Source organism: Lutra lutra, chromosome 11 (assembly GCF_902655055.1).
Source record: "Lutra lutra chromosome 11, mLutLut1.2, whole genome shotgun sequence".
Taxonomy (NCBI): domain Eukaryota; kingdom Metazoa; phylum Chordata; class Mammalia; order Carnivora; family Mustelidae; genus Lutra; species Lutra lutra.
Window position 1 is genome coordinate 21,705,507 of NC_062288.1, and position 15,202 is coordinate 21,720,708.

The window sequence follows — 15,202 nt, forward strand, 5'->3', positions numbered from 1 at the left end:
TGCAAACTGTATTCTTGGAGGTGTTTTGTGGGGGGTCACCTCAGGAGCTGAGGGGGAGACCCAGGAAATGGGATTCTAGGTCTCTCATCCTTGCCTTACACTCTAGAATAATTCCACTTTGAGTATAATGTCATATGAGAAAAGCTTAAACATCATTGCGATAAGATACTAAAATTACTAACAACCTGGGGTAGAAGGGTAGAGGGGTCTACCTCATTGTCAATATCTTGAAAGTGACTTTATGAAATATAATCAGATTGTGCCCAATGGGTAGCTAGAAACCTATAGAGAATCTTTTCAAGAATTGCAGGGAATTCTGAGAAACCATAGTTTTATTAGAAAAGGGATTCTCAGAGATATTTCATGATGTTGAACGTACAAAGGGAAAACTATGGGAAGCTTATCCGGACTTAGAAGAGAGTATGACTACTCACCAAGGCATAGAAAAAAATGCCGACTTCATATTATAAGGTAGGAAAAATAGGAACTAGATGTGACTTCACAAAAGGTAAATCTCCAGGTGCCTACGATTGCTGAGTTAGAGGGCTCAGCCACAGTTGAAAATATATTAGTTTATTTCCCCTTCACCCTCAGAGAAAAATGAAAAAAATTTTTTTACAAAGAATACTTTAATCCTTAAAGTTTCCAATATTTTCAATTACAATATAGCAAATATCAGCTTTGTTGGTTTTTTTTTTTTTTTCCATTTTTCTTTCCCATACAGTTTCTTATACAGCTATAATTGCTGGTAAGAGAGTTTTTAATGTTTTGACAAAACATTTTTTTTTCTTTATAATTTTTTTACTATATTATGTTAGTCACCATATAGTACATCATTAGTTTTTGGTGTAGTGTTCCATGATTCATTGTTTGCGTATAACACCCAGTGATCCATGCAATATGTGCCCTCCTTAATACCCATCACTGGGCTCACCCATCCCCACACCACCATTCCCATTCCTCTAAAACTCTCAGTGATCTCCAGAGTCCATAGTCTCTCATGGTTCCTCTCCCCTCTCTGATTTCCCCCCTTTGATTTTCCCTTCCTTCTCCTAATGTCCTCCATGCTATTCCTTATGTTCCACAAATAAGTGAAACCATATGATAATTGTCTTTCTCTGACTTATTTCATTTGCAATAACCTCCCCCAGTTCCGTCCATGTTGATGCAAATATTGGGTATTCATCCTTTCTGATGGCTGAGTAATATTCCATTGTATATATGGAGATCTTTATGCATTCTCTACTAAAAGGGATCTTGGTTCCTTCCATAGTTTGGCTATTGTGGACATTGCTTCTATGAACACTGGGGTGCATAAGGTCCTTCTTTTCACTACACCTGTATCTTTGAGGTAAATACCCAGTAGTGCAATTGCTGGGCCATAGGGTGGCTCTATTTTTAGCTTTTGAGGAGCCTCCACACTGTTTTCCAAAGTGGCTGTACCAGCTTGCATTCCTATCAAGAGTGTAAGAGGGTTCCCCTTTCTCCACATCCTCTCCACCATTTGTTGTTCCTTATCTTGTCAATTCTAACTGGTGTAAGGTGGTATCTCAATGTGGTTTTGATTTGAATTTCCCTGATGGCTAATGATGTTGTTTTTTCATGTGTCTGTTAGCCATTTGTATGTCTTCTTTGGAGAAGTGTCTGTTCATGTCTTCTGCCCATTTGTGATTATCTGTTTTGTGTGTGTTGAGTCTGAGGAGTTCTTTATAGATCTTGGATATCAGCCCTTTGTAATGTCATTTGCAAATATCTTCTCCCATTCCATGGTTGTCTATCTGTTTTGTTGACTATTTCCTTTGCTGTGCAGAAGCTTTTGATCTTGATGAAGTCCCAGAAGTTCATTTTCGCTTTTGTTTCCCTTGCCTTTGGAGACGTGTCTTGAAAGAAGTTGCTGTGGCAATGTTGAAGAGGCTACTGCCTATGTTCTCCTCTAGGATTTTGATGGATTCCTGTCTCACATTGAGGTCTTTCATCCATTTAGAGTTTATCTTTGAGTATGGTGTAAGTGAATGCTCGAGTTTCATTCTTCTGTATATAGCTTGACAAAACATTTTAAAGATCAAAAACAATTGTAATTGTTCCAATTATTAAGACTATTTTGTATGCTTTCAGCATGAAATCATTTGTATGATCTGTCAGGACAGCCTGCATATGGCTATTTATAACTACGTGTTTGTTTCTGTTTGTGCAAACAGAGAAGGAAACTGTGAGTAAGCCACATAGTTACAGAAAAGTAGGAACTGTTCTCATAATAGCAAATAGACATTTTGTCTGTGTGTTCCAAGATGAAAGAATCCACCATTGTCAGGAGGAAACTAACTTCACAGACTTGATTCTCATTGCTTAGGAAATGAAATCTCCAGATGGGTACTAATTACAAGAAGAAAAGGCATCTATAACATTTTAAAACTCTTTTTATCATGGAAAAATGGAAACACAACACACAGAAAGAACACCATAATGATCCCCCCTCATCCAGCTTAAACAATAACCAATAATTTTGCCAATCTTGTTAATCATTCTCCCTTTGCCTCTCCCCCTTTTTTGCTGAAGTATTAGAAAGAAAATCCCAGGAATTATATTATTTTACCAGTAAATGCATCAATATGTATCTCTAACAAAAAAGAACATGTTTAGAGAGCACAGCCCAGTGCCATCTTCTGTGTAATGAAATTAGCAATAATTCCTGAACACCACATCAGGCTGATTATATATATATATATATATATATATATATATATATATATATATATATTTTTTTTTTTTTTTTTCCCCCCATATTCAGCCCATATTTGAGTTTCCCAAATTGTCTCAAAAATGCCTCTTTTAGGGGCGCCTGGGGGGCTCCATGGGTTAAAGCCTCTGCCTTTGGCTTAGGTCATGATCCCAGGGTCCTGGAATCAAGCCCCGCATCAGGCTCTCTGCTCAGCAGGGAGCCTGCTTCTCCCCCTCTCTCTGCCTGCCTCTCTGCCTACTTGTGATCTCTGTCTGTCAAGTAAATAAATAAGATCTTTTTTAAAAAATGCCTTTTTTACACACGGGTCTGTCAAATTGGAATCCATGGAGGGTCCACATGGCACTCGGGTGTCAGATCGAATGCCTCTTGTAATTAATTACAAGAATGCCTCTTGTAATTAATTGTAATTAATCTTCCCTACTTCCCATGCCACTTCTTTACTGAGGAAAACATCATTTGTCTTGTAAAATGTCCCACATTCTCATTGTTTCCTCTGGCATTATTTCATTTGCTCTGTTTCTTGTATTTCCTGCAAGTTTTAGTTAGATCAACAGACTTGATATTCAGGTTCTTTTTTTCCTTTTTTCCTCTTGGTGACAAGAGTAGCTGCATAGGGGGTGTTATGGGCATCGCATGGGGGGCACCCAGTAGTCTGGTCGACCGACTTTTTATGAATCTTCATTCCTATAGACAGTAATGTAATTGCTTATTAGTTTCATCTTACAACACAGACATAACTGTTTTGTAATAACGATACTACAAGACCACTAAAAATAAAACCACTGAATGCAGAGGTGCCTGGGTGGCTCAGTTGGTTAAATGTCTGCCTTGGGCTCAGGTCATGATCCTGGGACCCTGGGAGTGAGCCCTGCATTGGGCTCCCTGCTCCGGGGAGGAGTCTGCTTCTCCCTCTCCCTCTGTCCCTAACATCCCCCCAACTCTCTCAAAAGAAATAAATATTTAAAGTGAAAACCAAAAAACCCACTGAATGCAGTTTAAGAAAAGTACGCAATTCCAAAAAAACCCCAATTCTTTTTGTCCTTAAGATGTATATGTCCTACGAAATATTTTCAGTAAAAATAACACATTTTGTGTTGCCCAAAATAATTCTTTGTGCTGATAGTCATCTTTTTTCCTCTTTGATATAACTATGCTTTTCCAGTTATGTATAATAGTACATGGCAGCAAAATTAAAACAATAAAATCAGTATTCTGAGAAGTATTGCTTCTATACCTACCTTTTCTCTTACCTATTCCATCCCTTTTTCTAAGTATCCGATTTTAGTAGTTTTTAATTTATCTATATAGTTTTTCCATTGTTTCCTCTTGAAAAATATGAGCAAATACACTGTATTCTCCTCCCCTTCAACTTCTTACATTGAAGTAGCAGATGATGTGTAGCCTTCTGCTTCTTCTTTTCTCACTTAACATGTCCTAGAGATTGTTCCCTGTTATTTTTTATCTTATTATTTTTTGAAGATGTTATTTATTTATTTGACAGAGAAAGAGAGGGAGAACACAAGCAGGGGGAGCAGCAGGCAGAGGCAGAGGGAGAAGCAGGCTCCCCACTGAGCAGGGAGCCCAATGTGGGACTCGATCCCAGGATCCTGGGATCATGACCTAAGCAGAAGGCAGACCTTAACCAATTGAGCTACCCTGGTGTCCCTGAGATTGCTCCCTTTGAAAATAATGCTATGAATTTTAAAATGATTCTATCATAGGGAGCACTGTGTAATAAGACCCTAAAACTTAAATGAAAGTTGTGGACTTAAAAGTCTTACTGGTGAACTATGAAAAGGAAACCTAACCTGATGACCCCAGTGGTGAGGGTTTTAATCATCTGGGAGAGGCAGGCAGATCCTGGGCCCCAAATGAGAATCAACTGGTTGATAATCACATCCTGTATCCTTGCTGGTTTGCAAAATATCCTTTTTCTTTTAAAATTTGGTTGATTACTCTTTCTTGAGAAGGCATCAAGCTAAGTATTGCAGTAACCTGGAAGGAATAAAAATAGTGAAGGTGTGAAATGATGAAGATATGACCTGGATTCACATTGTTTATGTTAAGATGAATTTAAGTGTAAAGTAAGTAATAATAGTTGATGATAGGGCATTTTTGTATGCCTGTCTACTATGTATGGCATTTGAGAGTTCTAAAGAACGTTTTTGTAAGTTTTTAATTTTGTTTAAATTGTTTTAGGTACTTTACATAAAATTTGTAATAAACATTTACATGTTTAGGAAATTGATTTTTCAAAGTTATATTTATTTAGATAAGTGTTTATTAAATAGAACCCTAAAATACAAATATCAGTCAATGTTTGTCTCCAGGTATAAGAATCCCCCCTTGGGCATTAAAGACTGTTTCAATAATTTGCAAAAGATAAAAAAAATCTAAGAAAAATCACTCATGAAAAATCCAACACTTTATATCATGTCATGTACTGTCACAGACACTGCTCACTTCTGCATTAAAGACGTGGTTTCTTTTTAGTATTTTTGTTATTTCTTTGAACTTTTCCAGTCTATAGAAAAAAAAAATCAGAGTCGGGAGGGATTTGAAGAAATGCATTCAACATGTATTTATAAACCGTGTCTCGGTCTGTTCAGGATGCTATAACAAAATAAAGCTGTTATAAACAACAGAAGTCTGTTTCTCCAGTTCGGGAGGCTGGGAGGTCCAAGATCAAGGTGCTGGCAGATTCTGTGTCTGGTGAGAGCCCAGCCCCTGGTTCATTACCAGCCAACTTCTTGCTATTTTGTCTTATAGCAGCAGGGGTGAGGGAGCCCCCTGGAGTGTCTTATAAACACACCGATTGGTTCATAAGGGCTCCACCTTCATGGGCTAATCATCTCCCAAAGTCCCCACCTCCAAATGCTATCACACTGGAGACTGGGTTTCAACATAACTGATTTTAGCGGACATAAACATTCAATCCATAGCAAATCCCATACTACATTGCTAGCATTATTCTAGAATGATGCTATATGGGATAGTAATGAAGCTCATCAATGAAGTAAAGACATGGTACTTTAAAATATGATGAGATATGTTAAGGTAATTTAATGTATGATCTCTCAATTTAAGGATTAACCGAGCAAAAAAAGGAATTGCCTACCAGAAGAAAAAGTTTGTTATAATACACTAAAAAACAAAAACTGTAATATGAATTCAATGATTTACATTTATTTTTTGTTTGGTTCTTACCAGATTTGTTTGGTTCTTACCTATTATTATAGTAGGTATTTAAAATATTATAGAGGTAAAACATTTTTTCTTCAATTGGCATTATGTAAACACATCAGTTTTCTCAGATGTAATAAATGGACAATATCTAACAAAGTTAAAAGTTAAGGGGGACCAATTACTGCTGCCACTAAAGAACCATAAATTCAGTATTGTTTGTCAGTTAGCATTCATGGTTGGTGCTGGTATTTCATTATTTTTTCATTTATTACAAAATATCCCCAGGCCTCACCAGCCTAGGATGCAAGGAGAACAAAGTTGATAGTAATATTCCAAATTTCACTGCCTCTAGTCCCTATCTTCATAATCTAGGAGGTTGGTTTCCCCTTAAAATTCCAACCAATTGTATTTGGGAATTCCAAAGCTGTCCAGTGTGAATTCAAGAATTCCCCTTCACGGTCTGTCCCAAGCCCATTTAGCTGCCTGAAGGTGAGCCTCAGCACTGAGGCTGTTACCTTCTTGAGAGCCCTGAGGTCTGATGGAGGTGGAGACTGAGGCTTCTTCAACCACAAATCTTTAATGTGCCAAAACAGTGCTCCTTTCTCTGGACTGTTGCTCTACTCAAACCATATCCAGTGGTCACACTGTTTGAAAGACATACTTTTATGAAGACCTTAAACCAAACTTGCACTTTAAGACTAATTCCACAACTGTTTGCCTGCCAAAATGGTAGCACTATATGGCAAGAGCTCAAAATATCCATGTTCCCAGTAGCTTTGGAGTGAAATGCTTCTTGATTAAATTTTAATTGGAGGGATTGCATTATTTCAAAATTTGGTGTAACGTAAGACTTTTGTAATATTTTTATTACATTATTTCAAATTTTCAGAATTCAGAGTCAGAAAAAAGTTGATGGCATGGTGCTGTGTGTACTGAAGAGAAGTGGAGGAAATGTCTTCTTTCATTTTGTGTCACACCAATAGTACCAAGTGCCTCATAAGAGCAGTTCTTTGGGATTTTCCCTGCAGCTTCTTTTTCCTTAAGGCTCTGACCCCCAATCCATGGGGCTGAGACCAATGCTATACGCAACACCCCCTGCATTCCACTCATTCTTTCAGATGATAGACTCAAACTCCTTCTCCAGCCTCTCATCAAAACAAATTCAAAACAAAAACATTTAAATTGGCTTCTAGAACTTATTCTGTAAAAATACATTAAAGACACCCAGATACTGAATTCATCAGATTTAGTCTGGGACCATGCCTTATTTGCCTTTCATAGTCATTAAACATTGAAAAATACAGAGAAGGAGAACAAAGAAAAAAGTGGGATAGTTTTCGTATCAACTGAATCATCAGTGTTAACACTCAGTCCTTGTTTAGACCCTAGTTTGAACAAACTAACTACTTAAGATATTTGGGGGAACAATTCCAGAGAGTTGGATAATAGATGATATTAAACAATTATTGTTAATTGTCTCAGTTGGGATAATGCAGTTGTGGTTGTGAAGAAAATGTGATTATATTTTAGAAATAGGGACTAAAAAATTTGGTTTGTATACTTTATATACTTCAAAGACATTGTTGATAATGTTAAATGTAGACTATGGGTATTAGGTATTCATTCTAATTCTCGGTAAGTTTGAAATTGTTTTAATAAGATATTTTTAAGACTGAATTATAATATGCTACAGGTAGCATCTTTTTGCGTGTCATCCTTGCGCAGGGGCCATGCTAATCTTCTCTGTATCGTTCCAATTTTAGCATATGTGCTGCCGAAGCGAGCACAGGTAGCATCTTTTTAAAAAGAGATCAATATTGTGATTTTATCTTTCTTCCAAACTATAAAAATGTTTCCCTGAAACTAGGGTTTTAGGTTGAGTTATTTTCCTTGAGTCATATTGTATGCTGTTGGAACTCAGTTTAAAACAGAGGGCCTTAGCACAAGAGATAAGACGTATTCTCAGTAGTAATAGCAACTCACCACAGTGATAATTCCTACAGAGGTGGGGAGTGAGCATGAGCAGTTTACAGAGGTTCACAGGAGATTCTAATTGGCCTCTGGAGAAGGGGCCACCAGTCTAAAAGAAAAGAGCATTGTCAAATTCTAACTAAATGCTGACAAAATTCTTTTGCAATTAATTCGTTATTGAGATGTTCCCACTCTAACTTTAGAAACCATGTCCGATGGCAGAATTTTTTCTTTTATTTCCAGACTCATAACTAATCTTATAATATTACTGGATTCTCAGAAATTATATAAGATGCACCTTTCTCTCCTTCTCCTTCTCTTCAGTTATCACTCAGTCTGTGTGTAGCAGTCCTTTTGGGAAATTGGGGAGAGTGGTCTGTGAGGGCCTGGAAACAGAGCGCTCACTGTGAGGCCCTTTATACCAATGCCAAGTTGCTTTTTATCCAGCAACTTCTGCACGGTCATTGCCTGAACCCTTTAATCTCCATTTTTAGAAGCCAGACGGCAGAGAATTGGTAATTTTCCAAGGAATACAGTCCATACATATTTGTTGAGTTCCTACTCTGTGCAATCCTATCAGCTGGAATAAAAAAGTGAGAGAAAGAATATTTTCTAATCACTAGCAGCTAAGTAATATACAACCGCTATCAAGAATAGAGGGCAGTTGGGAAGATGGTGGAACAGCAGGACCCTGAGCTCATCACATACCGAGTCAATAGCTGCTACATATATTGCAACTAACTTTGAAAATAAGCTGAAGACTGGCAGATCATATCTTGCAGAGAGAAGTCCACATCAAAAAGGATAGGAGGGGTAGAGATGTGGTCAAGAACCAAACTCTTGAGAACCAAATGAACCACAAATGGGAGGGACTCCAGAAGCATGGAGGAGTGAGAGGATCAGACCCCACACCAGGCACCACTGGCCCTAGGACCCACACTGGGAAGATGAGTCCCCATAACACCTGGCTTTGAAAATCAGTGGGACTTAACTCTGGGAGCTTTAAAAATCAGCAGGGCTTAGCTCTAAGAGAGCTTGGCGGGGGTGGTGGTAGGAAACCAAGCCTCCACCCTTAGAGATCCAGGATACTAAATGACTCTGTGGAGACACAGCACCGTTATAGAAATTTGAAAAGTGCTTGGGGTATATGTGAAGGAGATTTATTGACTAATTTTAGGACATGTGTTGGAAGGGCAGGGATCTGTAGGAGAGTTCTTTGGGAGCAAAAGAGCTCGGGGGAGCCATTTTTCTTGTCCTCCCCCAGCCTAGATAGCTGCTTGGTTGGGGGAGCTTATTCTAATGCTCTCCATCTCTTGATTACTAGGACTGCTGCCCTGGCATTCTCTTTTAGCCCCACACTATCCAATCCACCTACCTTGGGAGGTGTTCCTTCAAAGTGGCTCCAACTCTGCCATACCTGGCAGGCAGTCCTGGCTAGAACCAGTCCCTCTCCAAAGTGACTCTTGCCCTGTAGGCATGGGGAGATAATGCCACACACCAGCCCATCAGCTCAGCAGTTTCTTCAGCAGAACCTTTGAGCTGGCTGCATAGGAAACAAGACCTGCTTGTCAGTGCATCCATAGCTGTCACAGCAACTAATTGCAGAGAGCCAGGCTGAGGACCAGTCTGACCCACCAGTGTGTCCACAGCAATAGGAAGACACATGCAGCCTATACAGGGGACACCCCAGAACACTTGGTTCTGGTGTCTAGGGGAAACTGCAATACGACGCACCATAGGACCGCACCATAGGACCACAACTTTCAAGACCAGGAGACATAGTTGACCTACCTAATACATAGAAACAGATACAGAGAGTTAGACAAAATGGGGGAGATGGAGGTATATGTCCCAAATGAAATAAGAAGACAAAAATCACAGAAAAAGAGCTAAACTACATGGAGATAAGCAATACGCTTAATAAAGACCAAAATAATGATCATAAGATACTTACCGGACTGGAGAGAAGAGTGAGTAAACTCAATGAGAACTTCAACAGAGATAAGAAATACAAAAACCAGTCGGAGCTGAACTATATAATAATTGAGATGAAAAATACACTAGAGGGAGTCAACATCAGATTAAATGATGCAGAAAAATGGGTCAGTGGGGCATCTGGGGGGCTCAGTTCGTTAAGTGTCTGACTCTAGATTTTGGCTTAGGTCATGATCTCAGGGTCATAGGATCAAGCCCTATATTGGGGCTCTTGCTGGTCATGGAGCCTTCTTAAGATTCTCTCTTTCCCTCTGTCCTTCCCCCCACTCATGCTCTCCCTTTCCAAAAAAATAAAAATAAAAATAAAAATAAAAATAAAAATAAAAAGGATCAGGAACCCAGTCAACAGGAGGACTGGGTAGTGGGAAGCAACAAAGCTGAATAGCAAAAAGAAAAACAATAATAGAGATGCAAATAAGTTAAGAGATCTCTGCAACATCATCAAATATAGCTACATTTACATTATAGGGATCCCAGAAAGAGAAGAAAGAAAGGGGTAAAAAATTTATTTGAAGAAATAATAGCTGAAACTTACCTAACCTGGGGGAAGGCAATAGACATCCAGGTCCAGGAGGCAAAGAGAGCCTCAAAGAAGATGAACCCAAAGAATTCCACATGAAGACACATAATAATTAAAATGGCAAAATGTAAAAATGAAAAGAAAACTTCAAATATAGAAGGAGAAATCAAACAGTTACATGCCAGAAACAATCCATAAGGTTATCAGCTGATTTTTAACAGAAACTTTGTAGGTCAGAAAAAAATAGCATGAAATATTCTAAGTGCTAAAGGGAAAAACACTACAACCGAGAATACTCTACCTGGCAAAATTATCATTCGATTGAAAGTGAGTTAAAAGCTACCTAGCTAAATAAAACTTAGAGGAGTTCATCACCACTAAACCACTCTTACAAGAAATGTTAAATGGAATTCTTTACTTAGAAAGAAAAGACCATGCCTAGAAGTAAGAAAATTAGGAAAGGAAAAAATTTCACTGGTAAAAGCAAACATATAATAAAGATAGTAGATTAATTACTTATAAAGCCAATATGGAGTTAAAACACAAAAGTAGTAAGATCAATTATATCTGTAATTAGTCAGGGAATACACAAAGTAAAAAGATGTAAAATATGATGTGAGATGCATAAAACGTGAATGGGGAGTAAGAATTCAGTGCTTTCAGAATGTGTTCAAACTTAAGCCTCCATCACCTTCCTATAGACTATTATATGCATATAGTGTTTTATATGAACCTCGTGGTAACCACAAATCAACAGCCTGTAATAGATACACAAAAAGTATAGAGAAAAGAATCCAAGCATAACACTAAAGAAAGACATCAAACCATAAGGAAAGAAAGCAAGAGAAGAGAGGAATAGAGAATAACTACAAACACAACTAGAAAACAATTAACAAAATGGCAATAAGTACATACCTATCAATAATTACTTTAAATGTAAATGGATTAATGCACCAATTAATAAAAATAGTGTAACCAAATGGATAAAAAAAAGGACCCCTCAATATTCTGCCTACAAAAGATTCAGTTTAGACCTAAAGATACATACCCATGGAAAGTAAAGGGCCAGAAAAAGATATTCCATGCAAATGGAAGTGAAAAACAAAACAAAACAAAAACCAGGGTCGCAACACTTATATCAAACAAAATAGACTTTAAACTAAGACTGCAAGAAGAAGAAGAAGAAGAAGAAGAACAACAACAACAACAACAAAAAGAAGGGTTTTACACAATGCTAAAAGGATCAATCCAACCAGGGAATGCTATTGTAAATATTATGTACACAACATACATAAATACTAAATACATAAAGTAAACATTAACAGACATAAAGGGAGATTGCCAGTAATATTAGGGGAATTTAACACCTCACGTACATTAATTGATAGATCGTCCAGACAAAATCCACAAGGAAACAGCGGCTCTAACCAATACATTAGACCAGATGAACTCAAGAGATATACACAGAACATCTCAACCAAAAACAACAGAATACACATTCTTTTCAAAAACACATGGGACATTCTCTAGGATAGATAATATGCCACTTTAATAAGTTTAAGAAGATTGAAATCATATCAAGCATCTTTTCTAATCACAATGATATGAAACTAGAAGTCTGTTACAAGAAAAGAAAACCTGGAAAAAACACAAACACATGGAGGCTAAACATTGTGTTACTAAAGAAGCAATAGGTCAAAGAAGAAATCAAATTAGAAATAAAAAAATAGGGGTGCCTGGGTGACTCAATGGGTTAAAGCCTCTGCCCTCGGCTCAGGTCATGATTCCAGGGTCCTGGGATCCAGCCCCAGATTGGGCTCTCTGCTCAGCGGGGAGCCTGCTTCCCACCCTCCCCCGCCCGCCTCTCTGCCTACTTGTGATCTCTCTGTCAAATAAATAAATAAAATCTTAAAAAAAAAAACCCAAACACCAAAAATAAAAAAATACATAGAGACAAACAAAAATGGAAAAACAATGGTGCAAAATCTTTGGGATACACCAAAAGTAGTTCCAAGAGAAAAATTTACAATAATATAGACCTACCTCAAGAAACAAGAAAAACCTTAAATAAACAATCTAACTTTATACCGAAAAGAACAAAAAAAAAAAAAAAAAGAAGAAGACTAACAAAACCAAAGTCCAAATTAATAGAAGGAAGGAAATAATAAAGATTTGAACAGAAATAAATGAGGGAGAGAGTAAAAAAAAAAAATCAATAGAAAAGATCAATGAATGCAAGAGCTGATTCTTTGAATAGCTAAACAAAATTGATAAACCTTTAGCAAGTTTCATTAAGAAAAAAAGAGGATGCAAGTAAATATTTTTAGAAATGAAAGAGGAGAAATAACAACAAACATCACAGAAATACAAAGGATATAAGAGAATATTATGAAAATTATATGCCAAAATATTGGACAGTTTGGAAGAAATGGACAAATTCCTAGAAACATACAATCTACCAAAACTGAATCAGAAAATAATAGCAAACTTGAGTAGACCAATTACTAGTAATGAAATTGAATTGAATCAATAATCCAAAAACTCCCAACTAATGGAAGTCTGGGACTTTTTAGGTGAATTCTACCACACATTTAGAGATGTTCTATTCCAGAAAGTAGAAAAAGAAAGAATGCTTTAAATTCATTTTATGAGACCAACATTAATCTGATACCAAAACCAGACAAAGGCACTGCAAAAAGAGAAAACTACAGGCCAATATTCCTGGGGAACATACATGCAAAAGTCCCTAACAAAATATTAGCAAACTTCATTCAATCTTACATTCAAGGCATCGATCACTACAATCAAATGGGATTTATTCCAGGGATGCAATCTTAGCAAATCAATAAAAAATGATGCATCACAGGGGCGCCTCGGTGGGCTCAGTGGGTTAAAGCCTCTGCCTTCAACTCAGGTCATGATCCCAGGGTCCTGGGATCCAGCCCCACATTGGACTCTCTGCTCAGCGGGGAGCCTGCTTCCTCCTCTCTCTCTCTGCCTGTCTCTCTGCCTACTTGTGATCTCTGTCTGTCAAATAAATAAATAAATAAATAAATAAATAAATAAATAAATAAAATGATGCATCACATTAACAAGAAGAAGGATAAAAACCACATGATTATCTCAATAGATGCAAAAGTATTCGACAAAATACGTATCTATTTATGATAAAACTGTCAACAAACTGGATATACAGGAAACACCCCTCAACATAATAAAGGCTACATATGAAAACCCCACAGCTACATACTCAGTGGTGAAAACTGAAAGCCACTCTCTAAGATCAGGAAAAAGACAAAGATGTCTACTTTCACTACTTTTATTCAACAAAGTACTGAAAGTCCTAGCCACAGCAATCAGACAAGAAAAAGAAATAAAAGGCATCCAAATTGGTGAGGAAGAAGTAAAACTGTCACTGTTTGCAGATGACATCATACTATATGTAGAAAACCACAGGATTCCACCAAAACAATATTAGGATTAATAAATGAATTCACTAAAGTTGCAGGATAGAAAACTGATATAGAGAAATCTGTTGCATTTGTATACACAGTATAATAACACAGTAGTGGAAAGAGAATAATAATAAAAAAACAATTCTACTTACAATTGCATCAAAAGAATAAATAACCTTTAAATAAACTTAACCCAGGAGGTGAAAGGCTTATACTCTGAAAACTATAAGACATCAATGAAAGAAATTGAAGATGACACAAATGGAAAGACATACCATGCTCATGGATTGGAAGAAGTAATCTTAAAATGTCCATAATAGTCAAAGAAATCTATAGTCAATGCAATCTCTATCAAAGTACAAATAGCACTTTTTTTTTTTAAACAAAACTGGAGTAATACTAAAATTTGTATGGAACCACAAAAGACCTTGAATAGCCAAAGCAATCTTGGGAAAGAGCAAAGCTGGAGGTACCATAATCTCAGATTTTAAGATATATTACAAAGCTATTGCAATCAAAACAGTATGGTACTGGCACAAACGTAGACCCATAGATAAAGGGAATAGGATAGAGAGTCCAGAAATAAACCCACAGTTACACTGTCAAACTGTGACAAAGGAGGCAGGAATATACAAACTGTAGAAATGAACCATGAAAGTATAGTTTAGAGAGCAGGATGTACAATGGGGAAAAGACAGTCTCTTCAACAAATGGTTTTGGGAAAACTGAACAGCTACATGTAAAAGAATGAAACTGAACCACTTTCTTACACCATGTACAAACATAGACTCAAAATAGATTAAAAACCTAAATGTGAGACTTGAAATCATAAAACTTCTAAGAGGAAACAGGCAGTAATCTCTTAGACAATAACCTTAGCAACATGTTTATGGAGTCTTCTCAGGCAAAGGAAGTAAAAGCAAAAATAAACTACTGGGAGTACACCAAAATAAAAAGTTTTGCACAACAAAGGAAACTAACAACAAAATGGAGAGGTAACTTCCTGAAGGAGAGAAGATATTTGCAAATGACATGCCTGATAGGGCTTAAAATCCAAAATATATAAAGAATTTGTACAACCCAACACCAAAAGACACAACACAAATACTCCAATTAAAAATGGGCAGAGGATCTGAATAAACATTTTTCCAAAAACGACATACAGATGGCCAGCATATGCTTGAAAAGATGCTCAACATCACTCATCATCAGGGAAATGCAAATCAAAACCACAATGAGATACCACCGCACACCAGTCAGAATGGCTCGTATCAAGAAAACAAGAAATTACAAGCGTTGATGAGGATGTGAAGAAAAGAGAAGCCCTGTGCACTG

General features: G+C 37.1%; 1 protein-coding gene and 1 non-coding gene across 2 annotated transcripts in view; one reads left to right on the forward strand and one right to left on the reverse strand.

The window, feature by feature from the left end:
* The window catches only part of FBXL13 (F-box and leucine rich repeat protein 13), a 258,167-nt gene that overhangs the window by 16,211 nt on the left and 226,754 nt on the right, over positions 1–15,202 (forward strand). The window lies entirely within an intron of this gene.
* Positions 7,605–7,713, reverse strand: LOC125081502 (U6 spliceosomal RNA). The gene has a single exon (XR_007121707.1). It is a non-coding gene; the product is annotated as a U6 spliceosomal RNA (small nuclear RNA).